The 12,765-nt window shown below is 37.5% G+C and overlaps 1 long non-coding RNA gene across 1 annotated transcript; it reads left to right on the forward strand.

The window, feature by feature from the left end:
- Nucleotides 1-8,284: 8,284 nt before the first annotated feature.
- On the forward strand, nucleotides 8,285-10,245 carry LOC148702705 (uncharacterized). Its single transcript, XR_016396179.1, has 2 exons — nucleotides 8,285-8,784; nucleotides 9,355-10,245. It is a non-coding gene; the product is annotated as an uncharacterized LOC148702705 (long non-coding RNA).
- The last annotated feature ends 2,520 nt before the right edge of the window (nucleotides 10,246-12,765 follow it).

Raw genomic sequence — 12,765 nt, forward strand, 5'->3', positions numbered from 1 at the left:
TGTGCTTCATTAAATATCTTTTAAAAGTTGGATTTCCATCTATATTCATCAGTAAATCATTTGTTTTTGAAAATTAATTGAAAAGGATTTCATCTGTCTTAATATCAAAAATTTATCTTGGAATCTACTTATGAGTTCTTATTGGGTTGCACTTTAGTGTTTCAATCCTGAACCAATTTATTTTAATTGATTTTGATGCTATGATCTTTAAAGGAGTAAAATAAAGTCTTTAAAAGAGCTCTAAAAGAACTTTCAAAACCTTGAATTTTATGTATCCTACATTGCATAAATTTATGTTTTGGTATTTATGCCTCAATACTTTTATATCATGAAAGAACTTTGAAGTCATTAAGAATTAAGGATTCAACATAATCTTATATTTTTCGAATATATAAGTTTTGATCTTTTTCTGCTCTTATACTATACTCTGAAAATTAATTAGATTGCTCTCATCTTGCTATATACTTAATATATATATATATAAGAGAGGTGTTGAATTTTCATTCGTGCCTTCTTTGAATATTATTCTGGATACTCCTTGAAATAACTTGAAAAAGATTTCATCTACACTTGATTTGAAAACTATCTTTGGAATCTACATTTAGAGATCTCTTCTGGCTCACATCTTAAATGTCTCATTTTTAAAGCCAAACTTTTCATCCTTGATTTTGATGTGATCCAATCATAATTTTAAAACTATCTTAATTGGCTCTGATCTATACTCATTATCTTGCCCTGACAGTATTGCCTTGAGTCACATAATTTATATTCTTGCAATAATTTGGCATGCAATGAATGAAATATTGTCTTGTGCCTAAATATTTCATTATTTTGCAATCTTTTTGATATTGTCAAAAAGAAAAAGAAATATTTGAGTATATGCTATAATGCTTTATGTTTTGAATTGAATATCAATCAGCTTAGATTGAAATATGTTGATTAATGTTAAAGTTGATTAACTCTAAAGCATTATCATGAAGTATGTTCTTAAAGTATCTTCCAGACTTTGTATTTGTTTTGACTTATATTTGCTCTTTGTGGTAGTTTGTATTTCTTCTCTAAAACATAGTGCTTTTGGCATAGACAATGTTTCTCTTGAGTTATGATCTTTGTGATTGTCATAACAATACTATCCATTGCTATTCATTCTTTTTGATGATGACAAAAAGAGGGAGAAAGTATAAGAGAAAAACTAGAAGCAAATTCTATAAGAAAGATAATTCTATAAACAAAGACTGTATAAGGAAAAAAATATAAAAGGTATATATTGTATACTTACGGGGGAGACATGTATTATACACTTAAGGGGGAGACATTTGACAAAGAGAAAATCTGAATCTGGCACATAATCATAGAGATTTTTCTTGCCTCGATACATAGCTTGAAACTATTGTTTTAAGGGGGAGCAAAGCTAAAATTCATTAGGCATTCTACTTGGATAAGATAGGGGGAGCTTTTGGTTCATTGATACATTCTCTAAATTGGACTATTTGAAACTTTTACACCAAAAGCATTTTCTATACATTAAACATTACTTCTCACATGAATATCAATTTGCTTATACTCAATGTTTTGTAATCATCAAAAAGGGAAAGATTGAGGATCCTAGTGTTATTTTGATGCTTACAAAGCCATTGAGGCCATATGGAAGTGCTAATGCTATTAACTCAATTAATCCAGTACATAAGTGAGTAAGGAAGAAATATTCGATACATCATTGATAAATGACACACCCTCGATACATTTACGATACATTAAGAATATATGGTCAAAACCACTCTCAAGAATTGATAACGAGATAAAATTTGTAATAGAGAATGGTAGAAAGCTCAAGAATCCATTTTGGCAAAGTTTCACGTTAAAAATACCTAAAAGGGCAATTTGGTAATTTCTATTGTTAAGGGTATGAAACTTTATTGTGCCATGCATCGTAATTTGCTTCGAATATCATATTGTTGTTTCAATGTGCATAACTAACCTTCAAAGTGCAGAAAAATATGGTTAGAGTCGACCCCAATTAGTTTGGAGTCGACTCCAATACATTTGGCACGCCTTGGAACGAAGTGGCACGCCTTTAGAACACTTGGCACAGAGTAGGAGTCGACCTTAGAAGAGATGGAGTCGACCCTGGCACGTTTTAGAAACATTCTGGCACATTCTAGCACTTATGGCACGGATAAACAGTACTTGAGTCGACCCAAGTGAAAGTTGAGTCGACCCCATCCTCAAGCCTCAAGAAAACAAGTCTCTGGAATCCCTGAGAGGGTCGACCCAAGTGGAAATTGAGTCAACCCAACTGATCCTTGAGTCGACCCAAAAAGAGTTGAGTCGACCCAAGTGAAGGAAGGTTGAAATACAAGGTTCTGTGTTTCCTGAGAGGGCCGACCCCAATGTAGCATGAGTCGACCCCAGTGAAAGTTGGGTCGACCCTAGAAAAGCTTGAGCCGACCCAAGTCTGATGAACAGTGGTTTGAGTCGACCTCAGGAAAGTTTGGGTCGACCCAAGCACGGGCAGAAGCATAACAGCTAGTTGTGCAGAAGTGCTTTTTGGACTCCCAACGGCTATAAACGGCTAGTTTCTTCAATCCAATGGTTAGGAAGGTTTATTTGGAGGTTGGAGAAGTATTTAAGAGGGAGTATTTATCAGAGGAAGCAAGCTTTGAAAAATACATCAAGTGCATTCAAGAGAAAATCCTAGCAAGGCAAGCTTCATTCAATAGCTTCATTCAAAGAGCCAAAAGGAAGCGGTTGAGCAGATTCCAAGAGACATTAAGAGCTCCACCAACCCTTGAAGAGTGAAGCAATATTGACAAAGAAGAGAAGAGCCTTATTAAAGTGATAACTATATTCTAAACTCTTCTTTGTAGCTCATAATTGTTTTATTTGCTCATTTAGGAGCTTTAGTTCCTTATTCTTTATTCTTGCTGTAAGATTTGTTGGTAAGCCCGTAAAACCAACGTAGGTTGTTGGTAAGCCCGTAAAACCAACGTAGGTTGTTGGTAAGCCCGTAAAACCAACGTAAGTTGTTGGTAAGCCCGTAAAACCAACGTAGGTTGTTCGTAAGCCCGTAAAACCAACGTAGGTTGTTCGTAAGCCCGTAAAACCAACGTAGGTTATTGGTAAGCCCGTAAAACCAACGTAGGTTGTTGGTCAACCCGTAAAACCAACGTAGGTTGTTGGTCAACCCGTAAAACCAACGTAGGTTTGTTGGTGAGCCCGTAAAACCAATTGTGAAGGTTCGTTGGTGAGCCCGTAAAATCAACATAGGTTATTAGTGATCCCGGAAAACCAAATTATAAAGGTTTTGGATTGTGAGCCCGAAAAACAATCCTACTGTAATCCGAGGGGTTATAGTAAAATTCCCAAGAGAATGCTTGGGGAGTGGACGTAGGTGCCTTGGGGTGCACCGAACCACTATATATCGTTGTATTTGTGTTGTGCTTGTTCTTATGTTTATTCTTGCATTTTCTTTCATCTTTGCTCTAGTTTAATTCATTCAAATAATTTAAGAAAGCATCCACTGCACTTAACTAAGAAAACCTTTAAAGCACCAAAAATTTAGAAAAACCCAATTCACCCCCCCTCTTATGTTATACTAATGAATTCAATCTAGTGTTTCAGGCAAATATCTGTGAATTTATGTTTAAGAGCATCGAGCCTTGGTTCAAAGTCAATTGGCTAAGTATTGAACTCACTTAAGCCAAAGTCTGAAGCTCGAGTCGACTCCGGAAGATTTCGAGTCGACTCTAAGTGTTTCAGAGGTTCTGGCACATGCTCGAGTCGACTCCGGTACACTACGAGTCGACTTCGACTGAGAACAGACAGAAGGACAGAAAGATGAATCTCAGACCCTGTCACCGAGTCGACTCCAACGGTTTCGAGTCGACTCCGATGCTTACCGAGTCGACTCTCGACAGTTCCGAGTCGACTCCAAGGAGTAACAGACAGAAAAACAGAGAAGTATTTTCTGGACCCTATTACCAAGACGACTCCAGAAGAATTCGAGTCGACTCCAACGTTTGGCGAGTCGACTCCTAAACAAGCAAGAGTCGACTCTCAGAGGAAAGCAGACTGAAAGGGAGAAAATCAAACAAAGTGACTCTGTGAACGAGTCGACTCCGAGAATACGAAAGTCGACCCCAAGTCAATCGAGTCGACTCCAAGACGATCCGAGTCGACTCCGAGGCAGTTCAACTCCAAAGACAGAGGATCAGTTTTCGGGCTCTGAGAGCCGAGTCGACTCTAAGATAATCCGAGTCGACTCCAAGGCAGTTCAACTCCAAAGACAGAGGATCAGTTTTCAAGCTCTGAGAGCCGAGTCGACTCCAAGATTATCCGAGTCGACTCGAGAAAGAAATGCAGAAAAATAAATCTCTGGAACCCTGAGAACGAGTCGTCTCTAGAGGGCCGAGTTATCTCCGAATACTGGCGAGTCGACTCCAGGTTTGGCCGAGTCGACTCCAGAACGGGACAGCACTTTAATTCAAATCCTGAACAGTGGGCGAGTCATCTCCAGTGAAGTATGAGTCAACTCCAGCAACAGCCGAGTCGACTCCAGATCGAGCGAGTCGACTCCGACCCCAACGGATACATTGTTAGGAGTTGCAGATTGTGTAGAACGGCCACAAATTAGTGTCTAACGGCTAGTTTTCAAAGGGGACTGCTTAAATAGCCAAAGTGAACAGTAGTAGACATTAAGAGAGCTATTCCATTCAAACAAAAAGTGATTTCCACCTACAAAAGGCTCTCAAGAGTAAATACAAGAAAAAGAAGGAAGAAGCGCATTGAACTCCATCCAACAAACTCTTTCCTTCGCATTCAAGGCTCTCCTTCTGACATCAAATCTTTAGCGCATTCAAAGAGGAGACTCATAGTTCGAGAAGCCCCTTCTTCCTCTTTCAAAATCTGTTTGAGGGCTTCTAACTCTTCTCTTTTCATATTGTTTAATATTTGCTTATTAAGAAGCTTTCCTTGTAACTTTTTCCAAACTATTTTCTTACTTGATTCAATCAGGGGATTGAATCAAGGGTTGTAAGGTTTGTTGGTGAGCCAAGGTTAAAACCAACGGTGTAAGGGTTCGATTGTGATCCCGGAAAAACAATCGGGTGGTTCTAGTCGGTGAGCCTGTAAAAACCGACCGAGTTCGTTGTGATCTCGTGAAAACAACAAGTTGGGTTGTGAACTTGTAAAACAACCGGCTGTAATCCTAGGAATTATAATGAACTCCCAAGTGAAGCTTGGGGAGTGGACGTAGGAGCAAGGGTTAGCTCCGAACCACTATAAAACCTCTTGTGTTTGTAATTGGTTCATTATCTCTTCCATCCTCTCCACTCACTACAACTAGTAATCTAATTAATTTGCCTGCAATAATCTTAATTAGTTACTCATTAAGTTTTAATTTGCAATTATTACTTAAAACCCAATTTACCCCCCCTCTTGGGTTATCTTCTTGGACAACACATTGAAAACAGTAATGAAGATTTATGAGCTATCATATGCTATATCATTCTTGTGTGGCTGGACTTTCATTAATGTTTTACGTATATACTTATATTGATTATTTGAGCTTGTTGATAGCCGGTTTATGATTTTATGACATGTGCATCAATTTCTTGTGGTTTTCAAATCTATATTATTATTGTGTTGGTGTGGATGCGTAGGGGTTCTTACTGGGCTGTAAATCTCACCCCCCTTCTTTCTTTTTTCAGAGTTGCAGAATGCATAAGCATGGATGGGTTGGGCGCGGAGCGCGAGTATCAAAGTTATTAGTTAGTTAGTTAGTTTATCTTTCTTTAATGTCGATGAGCATTTGAAGATCTTGTAATTGAACCAATTTGATTATCTGGACATGTTGGATTTGTCAATTTGAATTAATTAATTAATTGTAGATTTATTGGATTTTTGTTTATCTTAGGCCTTGCACGATCTTTAGGGCACTGCTCTAGGGCTCATGCGGCCGGTCGCGTACCGGACCCGGGTGCTGGGTTCGGGGCGTGACACAAACTATTCAAGAGTTTATGAATAATTTGTCCGACTGAAATTTGTCTTATTGGTATTCTGGTGATGCTTCAATCTTTTCGGCGGAAATGATGTAATATTGTTTCGATCTATTAAAGTTCTTTGGCCTGGAAAAGGTGGATGAATTATGCACAGGATGGTACTTCTATTAGCATTATGCCAAGTGATCTAGTGGTAGAGAAGGCATGCTGAACATTTTTTGAATAATGCTCCGTGCATGATTGAGCACCCTCCCATGCACGGCTGACATTTGTAGGTTAGCAGATGTTACCACTTATGTGATCTGATTTATCTGGTTCTAGAGGTATTTTTTACCTAGTGGAAGTCTTAATCTAAAATTCTAAGCTGACAAGAGTTAAGGTATGATCAAATTTCCAAGTTATGCACTTGTTTGTTCGAACTTCTACTATGTATTTTAAGGTATACAGGTTTTACCCATTTTATGTAATTTAATTTATTAGTAATGTCCACGGTTCCAGAGCTTCATTGACTAATTCGAATTCATAGATCTGAGGATGAGTTTACCCTGAAAAAGACTAGGTACAGTTTAAATAATATTTATTGGTTACATTCGAAAGCCTACAAACCACTTTTGATTTACAGGAATTAAGAATACCAAGGCAATGTATCATTGTTTACATTCTTTTTTAACAACTTAGATGGAGGTTATAGGTAGACACTATGTGCACAATATTTCGAATTTTGCTTCTTACTTCGATATACTTCCCTTTCCATTTGCTAGGTACTAGTATCTCCCATGACAACAGTAGGTTCGAGACGACACTGAGAATCTGGTTTTCCGACATGAAATTCCAAATGTAATCGTCCATATATGAAATGGCCATGAAAATTGGAGAGCTGCATTATTTTGTTTAGTGAGATTCCAAGTTGGTTTCCTAATAATTAGGTGTCCTTTTCTTCCTCCGGATGGTCCAGAGAGGGCTATTAAAGATGCTCATCCATGAAGTGGACACCAAACCTGTCATGAAGAGAGACACGTAGAAGCAGGTGAGAACAATCCAGAACTTTTCCCATTACGACCAAATGTGTAACAACCCAGGACCTCATCCAAAATGGCTAGCCAGAAGGTATTATTTGGATTCCTTGATCCTATATAAGTACTCAAGATCTACCCAGCGAATAACCGATGTGGGACTAAATACTTCGATCCGTGCTGTTGTGTCCCCTAGTCCACATAGGTTATGGGCCGGGTCCGCTCTGATACCATTTGTAACGACCCAGGACCTCACCCAAAATGGCTAGCCGGAAGTTACTATTTGAGTTCCTTGATCCTGTATAAATACCCAATATCTACCCAGCGAATAACCGATGTGGGACTAAACACACGTCCGCACGGGTCCTCACAAGATGACACCATAGACTTTTCCCATTATTAATAATTTTATCCTACTCATGTTCACATCTAATTGGTGTTTAGGTGATACTTTGATCTGTTGTGAGGAAATGGTATAATGTTTTGATCGATATAATTCTTTGTTCTATAAAAATGGATGAATTATGCATAAGATGGAGCTTCTATCCTGTAGAATTATGAAAAGAAAAGTGAATCCTCTAGGCCAAATGTAATCCTCTAGGCCAAATGTCATCCTCTCTTCCACCATTCTAGAGGTTTATAAGTTCATAATCCATAAATTTGAAGATGACTTTTGTGAGATCCCGAAACTGGGCCCGGTCCATTGACCGGCCCAGCCCAAATTTTGGCCTCACGTGCGTCGCACGTGAGGGCGTGTGAGAGGGGGGGAGCCATCCCGAAGAAGACCCACCTTTTTTAATGGTTCTCTCTCTCTCTCTCTCTCTCTCTCTCCCCCTCTCTCCCTCTCTCTTGGCCGGCAGCGGCTCCTCTTCCCATCCCTTCAAAGAGAGGAGGAGCCCTAAAAAGAATGGGGGAGCCGGCTTCTTCGGGATGGCTCCCCCCCTCTCACACGCCCTCACGTGCGACGCACGTGAGGCCAAAATTTGGGCTGGGCCGGTCAATGGACCGGGCCCAGTTTCGGGATCTCACATCCTCCACCCCTTAAAAGAAATTTCGTCCACGAAATTTTCGTACATGTAGTTCAAGAGTAAATTATACTTCTTCCAAACTAAGTCATAACACTCTTCAAGTCAAAGTCGTCTTGTCTGACCAATTTCAAATAATTCCATTCACCATATTTTCTCTGCACATTCTGATTTAAACCTCAACATACCCGTGTCAAGTCTAGATTTTTTTTTTTTTTTTATCTTAGAATTTATCCATTCATGCTCTGATACCATAAAAGTTGTCACGCCCCCGGCCCGAGATCGCGAGCCGGGGGTCCGCGCCAACCGCCGCACACCCGTAGGAAACTCTCCCCATGAGCATGCAAGGCATCTTAACCAAACATCTCAGTTATATAAATAAAATAATTCAGCTGAAATAAATGCAATCTTATTCCATTGACTGACACAAATTATATAGTCTCACAGTTCTAAATACGCAGCGGAACAATAAATATAAAACATCAATTTAAATAAAGCCTAATCTAGGATAACTTGTGCTTCAGTTCTTCTAGTCGCTCTCCCATTTTAAATCCCCGATAGGTTCCTCTCTTTGAAGGGATGGGAAGAGGAGCCGCTGCCGGCCAAGAGAGAGGGAGAGAGGGGGAGAGAGAGAGAGAGAGAGAGAGAGAACCATTAAAAAAGGTGGGTCTTCTTCGGCACGGGTCTTCCTCTTCCTCCATCGCCGTCGGAGAGGAAGGAAGGCGCCGGATCTTCGTCGGGGCTAAGGTAAGCTTTTTCCTTCTCCTTGCTTGGTGATTAGCCATGGTGGGTGGTGATTTTGAGCCGGCCGATCGCCGGATTTTGGCCCAAAAAGAGATGCTTCGCTTCGGCTAGAGGCGTTAGCGCCGGCGTGCTCGCCGCCGCCAGCCGCAAGGGGTGGTCGGGCTTGCTCCGCCGCCTCCTGCCGCCGTCGGGGCCGGCCACCATGGCCGCCCCGGAGTCCGACCGAGAGGGAAGAAGAAGAAGAAGGGGGGGTCATGGGACCCCCTGTTTCGCCGAAAGAGAGGAAGAGAGTCGGGAGAGAAAAGAAGAAAGAAGAAAGAGAAAAGAAAAGAAAAAGAAAAGAAAAGAAAAGAAAAAGAAAATAAAAGAAAAGAAAAGCAAGAAAAAGAAAAGAAAAAAAAATAAATAAATAAATAAAGGGAAAGGGTGGTTTACGGGTATGAACCCGAATCCGAACCTGAACCTGGGGGGGGCTAGACACTTCTGCAGGGTCGGCCCTAGAAGAATATTAAAATTTAAGTTTTATATATATTGTGATTAATTTTAAAAGAAAATATGATTTTTGGATATTAGGTTCTGCGAGGAATTTGTGAGATTAATTGGATTTGTTGTGGATCGCGTTCAATGTAAGTAATGAACTGCCTTCTCTAGACTCTTCATTTATATAATATTATTTTTGCATCGAATAAATTGTTAATGAATTTATATGTGATTTATGAATTTTACGAGATAATGCTTTGAATGAAAAATGGATATGTGAATTGGAATAATATTTTTCGGACTATTGTTATATTATTGTTCTTGCATCGTATATGCATACTTAGATCGGATTATGATATATCTATTATGTTACAAAAGAATTTTGATGTGCATCAGATTTAGAACTCTCAGCCTGGCTATGTTCTGGACCCTGCCAATAGGGGGTTATGCATTGGCAATTCTGGCCCCACCACAGGGTATAAGTGTGGTATTCTGGCCCACTCCGCAGGGTATAAATGCGGTTCTGTTTCTGGCCTAGCCACAGGGTATAAGTGTGGTCGTAGCTAAAGGCTGATGAGATGAATGTGATTTGTTTCGAATCAGATTTATGATTATGTATGTGGATATTTGAAAGATACGGATTTCAATGAATTTGTGCTTGAAAAGGAATTGATTATGTTATTATGTTGATTCATCGTAATTTGTATTTATATTTTATGTTATTATATGAATTGACTAGTTAAGGTGTTTATTACTTACTGGGCTGTCTAGCTCATTATACGATTTCTTACTGTTTTTATAGATCCGAAGAATTAGCTCGATCCGGGGTTTTACAATATGGGAGAGCGAATACAAGAATTATGACACAAGTTATCTTAGATTAGATTTTATTTAAATTAATGTTCTATCTTTATTGTTCCGCTGCGCATTGAGAACTGTGAAACTTTATAATTTGTGTCAGTCAATGGAATAAGATTGCATTTATTTCAGCTGAATTATTTTATCTATATAACTGAGATGTTTGGTTAAGATGCCTTGCATGCTCGTGGGGAGAGTTCCCTACGGGTGTGCGGCGGTTGGCGCGGACCCCCGGCTCGCGCTCTCGGGCCGGGGGCGTGACAACTTTACCCAGGAGAGGTTTTAGTCTTAAAATGTAAGCTGCTAGGAGTCAAGGTACAGGCAAAAATTTCCAAGTCAAATTCGTTTACTTGTTTATTCTCAAACCTCCACTGTGACAACACAATCAATATATAAGTTTTACACCGTCCAAGTTTTGCCCAATATATGTAATTTGAATTATCTGTACTGTCTAGGAATCTAGAGGTTTTTGAGTTTCTGCTTCATAGATTTGAGGATGAGTTTACCCAGTGGAAGTTCACGAATGGTCTAAAATTTTAAGCTGACAAGAATCAACGTGTATTCAAAAATTCTAAGCTAATAAATTTAGACATGTCTAGTCAAAAAGTTTTGGGCTCATAAGAGTCAACTTACTATGAAAGGTTTAGTTATGGCCAAAAGTTCTGAGCTGATAAAACAGAAGAAAAATAAGATTTATGGATTAAATTAGACAACCTATAAGCCATATTAGATTTACTGGAATAAAATATTATCTACATTTGTTGAATTTTTACAATGCGAATCAAATGGTGTCATCGTCCATGTACCAGTATTTTTGTAGAAGAGCTCGGAACATATAAAAATTTAAACACTTGACGAATGATGCATATTCATGCAACCCTACTAGTTTCTTACCTACATGAAGAACTTTGCTTGGGTGCGTATTTTTTATTAAATTTTTGAACGGTCAAAATGAAAGTTTTTCTTAAGGCACAGTAGGAAAAACAAATCTTGTTGCTGCGTAACACAATACTATGAGGGGGTTGAAGAACACTTTGGCTATGTTTGGGAGAGCTATTGGCAATAAAATTTTTGAAAGTAGAGCTGTTGGAAGTAGAACATTCTGAAGTAGAGCTTTTATAAAAAACTATTTGCTGTTTAGTAACTATATTTGTAAAATACTATGGCACTTTAACATGTGTTTGGTAAATAAACTGAGAAAGTACTTTTGCATGACAAAATTACCATAAAGGACATCGTATAGTATTATATAACAGAGCATAATAAAATATAACATATATTAATATATAAATATATGATATAGTATAGTATTACTGTAATCTAATATAATATTATTATAATATAGTAATATAACATTGTATACTATAGCATAATAATTTAATATAATATTAAATTATTTAACATAACATATCAATGTATTATGATATAATGTAATATAATATAATATTTATAGTATAATATAATAATAAAGGTACAAAATATTATAATTATTAGCATACATTAATTTTTCATAATATAATATAATATTAAATTATTTAACATAACATATTAATGTAATATGATATAATGAAATATAATATTATATTTATAGTATAATACAATAATAAAGATATAAAATATTATAATTATTAGCGTAAATTATTTTTTCATAATATAATATAATATTAAATTATTTAACATAACATATTAATGTATTATGATATAATGTAATATAATATTATATTTATAGTATAATATAATAATAAAGGTATAAAATAATAATAGGAAACAAGAATATTTCTTTTTGCATAGAAGAAAGTCTAATCTATGGTAGGGGCTCTTTGTTAGGGCTCTAGTATATTTTTAGATTTATAAATGGACAAAGTATGTAATTGTTATATTTTATTATGGGTATTTTGGTCTAAAAAATAGCTTTCCGACAAAGCTCAAAACAGCTTTTTCGGAAAGCTTAAAAATGGAGCTTCTCCGAAAAAACTATTTTTAGCTTTCTGAAAAAGCTAAAACAGTTTTTCGAAATTTTTACCAAACACTCTTTTTCATCTAAAAGTGCTTTGGAGGGCCAGAAAGTGCTTTTTGGCCCTCCAAAAGCTCTCTCAAATAGGGCCTTCTTCATTGCCTATTGTCGCTTTGCCAATGGAATTAAAGAAGCCCGTCGCGATACCCACCTTATCCTTCCACCACCTCCGGTAGGAAGCTCTTCTTGGAGGAGATCTCAATTACTTCTCTCCCCTTTGGGTATGACTCGATGGCTTATATATAACCTTCCTCTTAAAACCCCGATAAGGATTAGCATGCCATGAGATTTGGAGTATACGTCCTTATTTGTCACACCCCGGATCTAACACTTAGGTCTGAAACGCGACATGGTTGGATACTTTCTTGAGCAAAGCTCTAGAGACTATGATATATGCTAAATATGAGCATAATTCACACAATACCAACAATTAAACTAATCCACTTTCATTAATTCTTCAATAATTCAAATATAAATTTATCAATATCCATCGGTTTCAGTAAAATATAATAAATAACTAACTAATGACTAGTTGTACAAACTTCACATTCCTCCCATTTGAGTCTTTGCCTCTTGTGAGAGAAAAAAGTAAAAAGAATGTGAGCTTTTTCGGTCTAATAAAAATTTCAGAA

This window comes from Phoenix dactylifera, chromosome 8 (genome assembly GCF_051530095.1).
Source record: "Phoenix dactylifera cultivar Ajwa chromosome 8, Ajwa_hap1_PhDact_Kaust_v1.1, whole genome shotgun sequence".
In the NCBI taxonomy this organism is placed as follows: domain Eukaryota; kingdom Viridiplantae; phylum Streptophyta; class Magnoliopsida; order Arecales; family Arecaceae; genus Phoenix; species Phoenix dactylifera.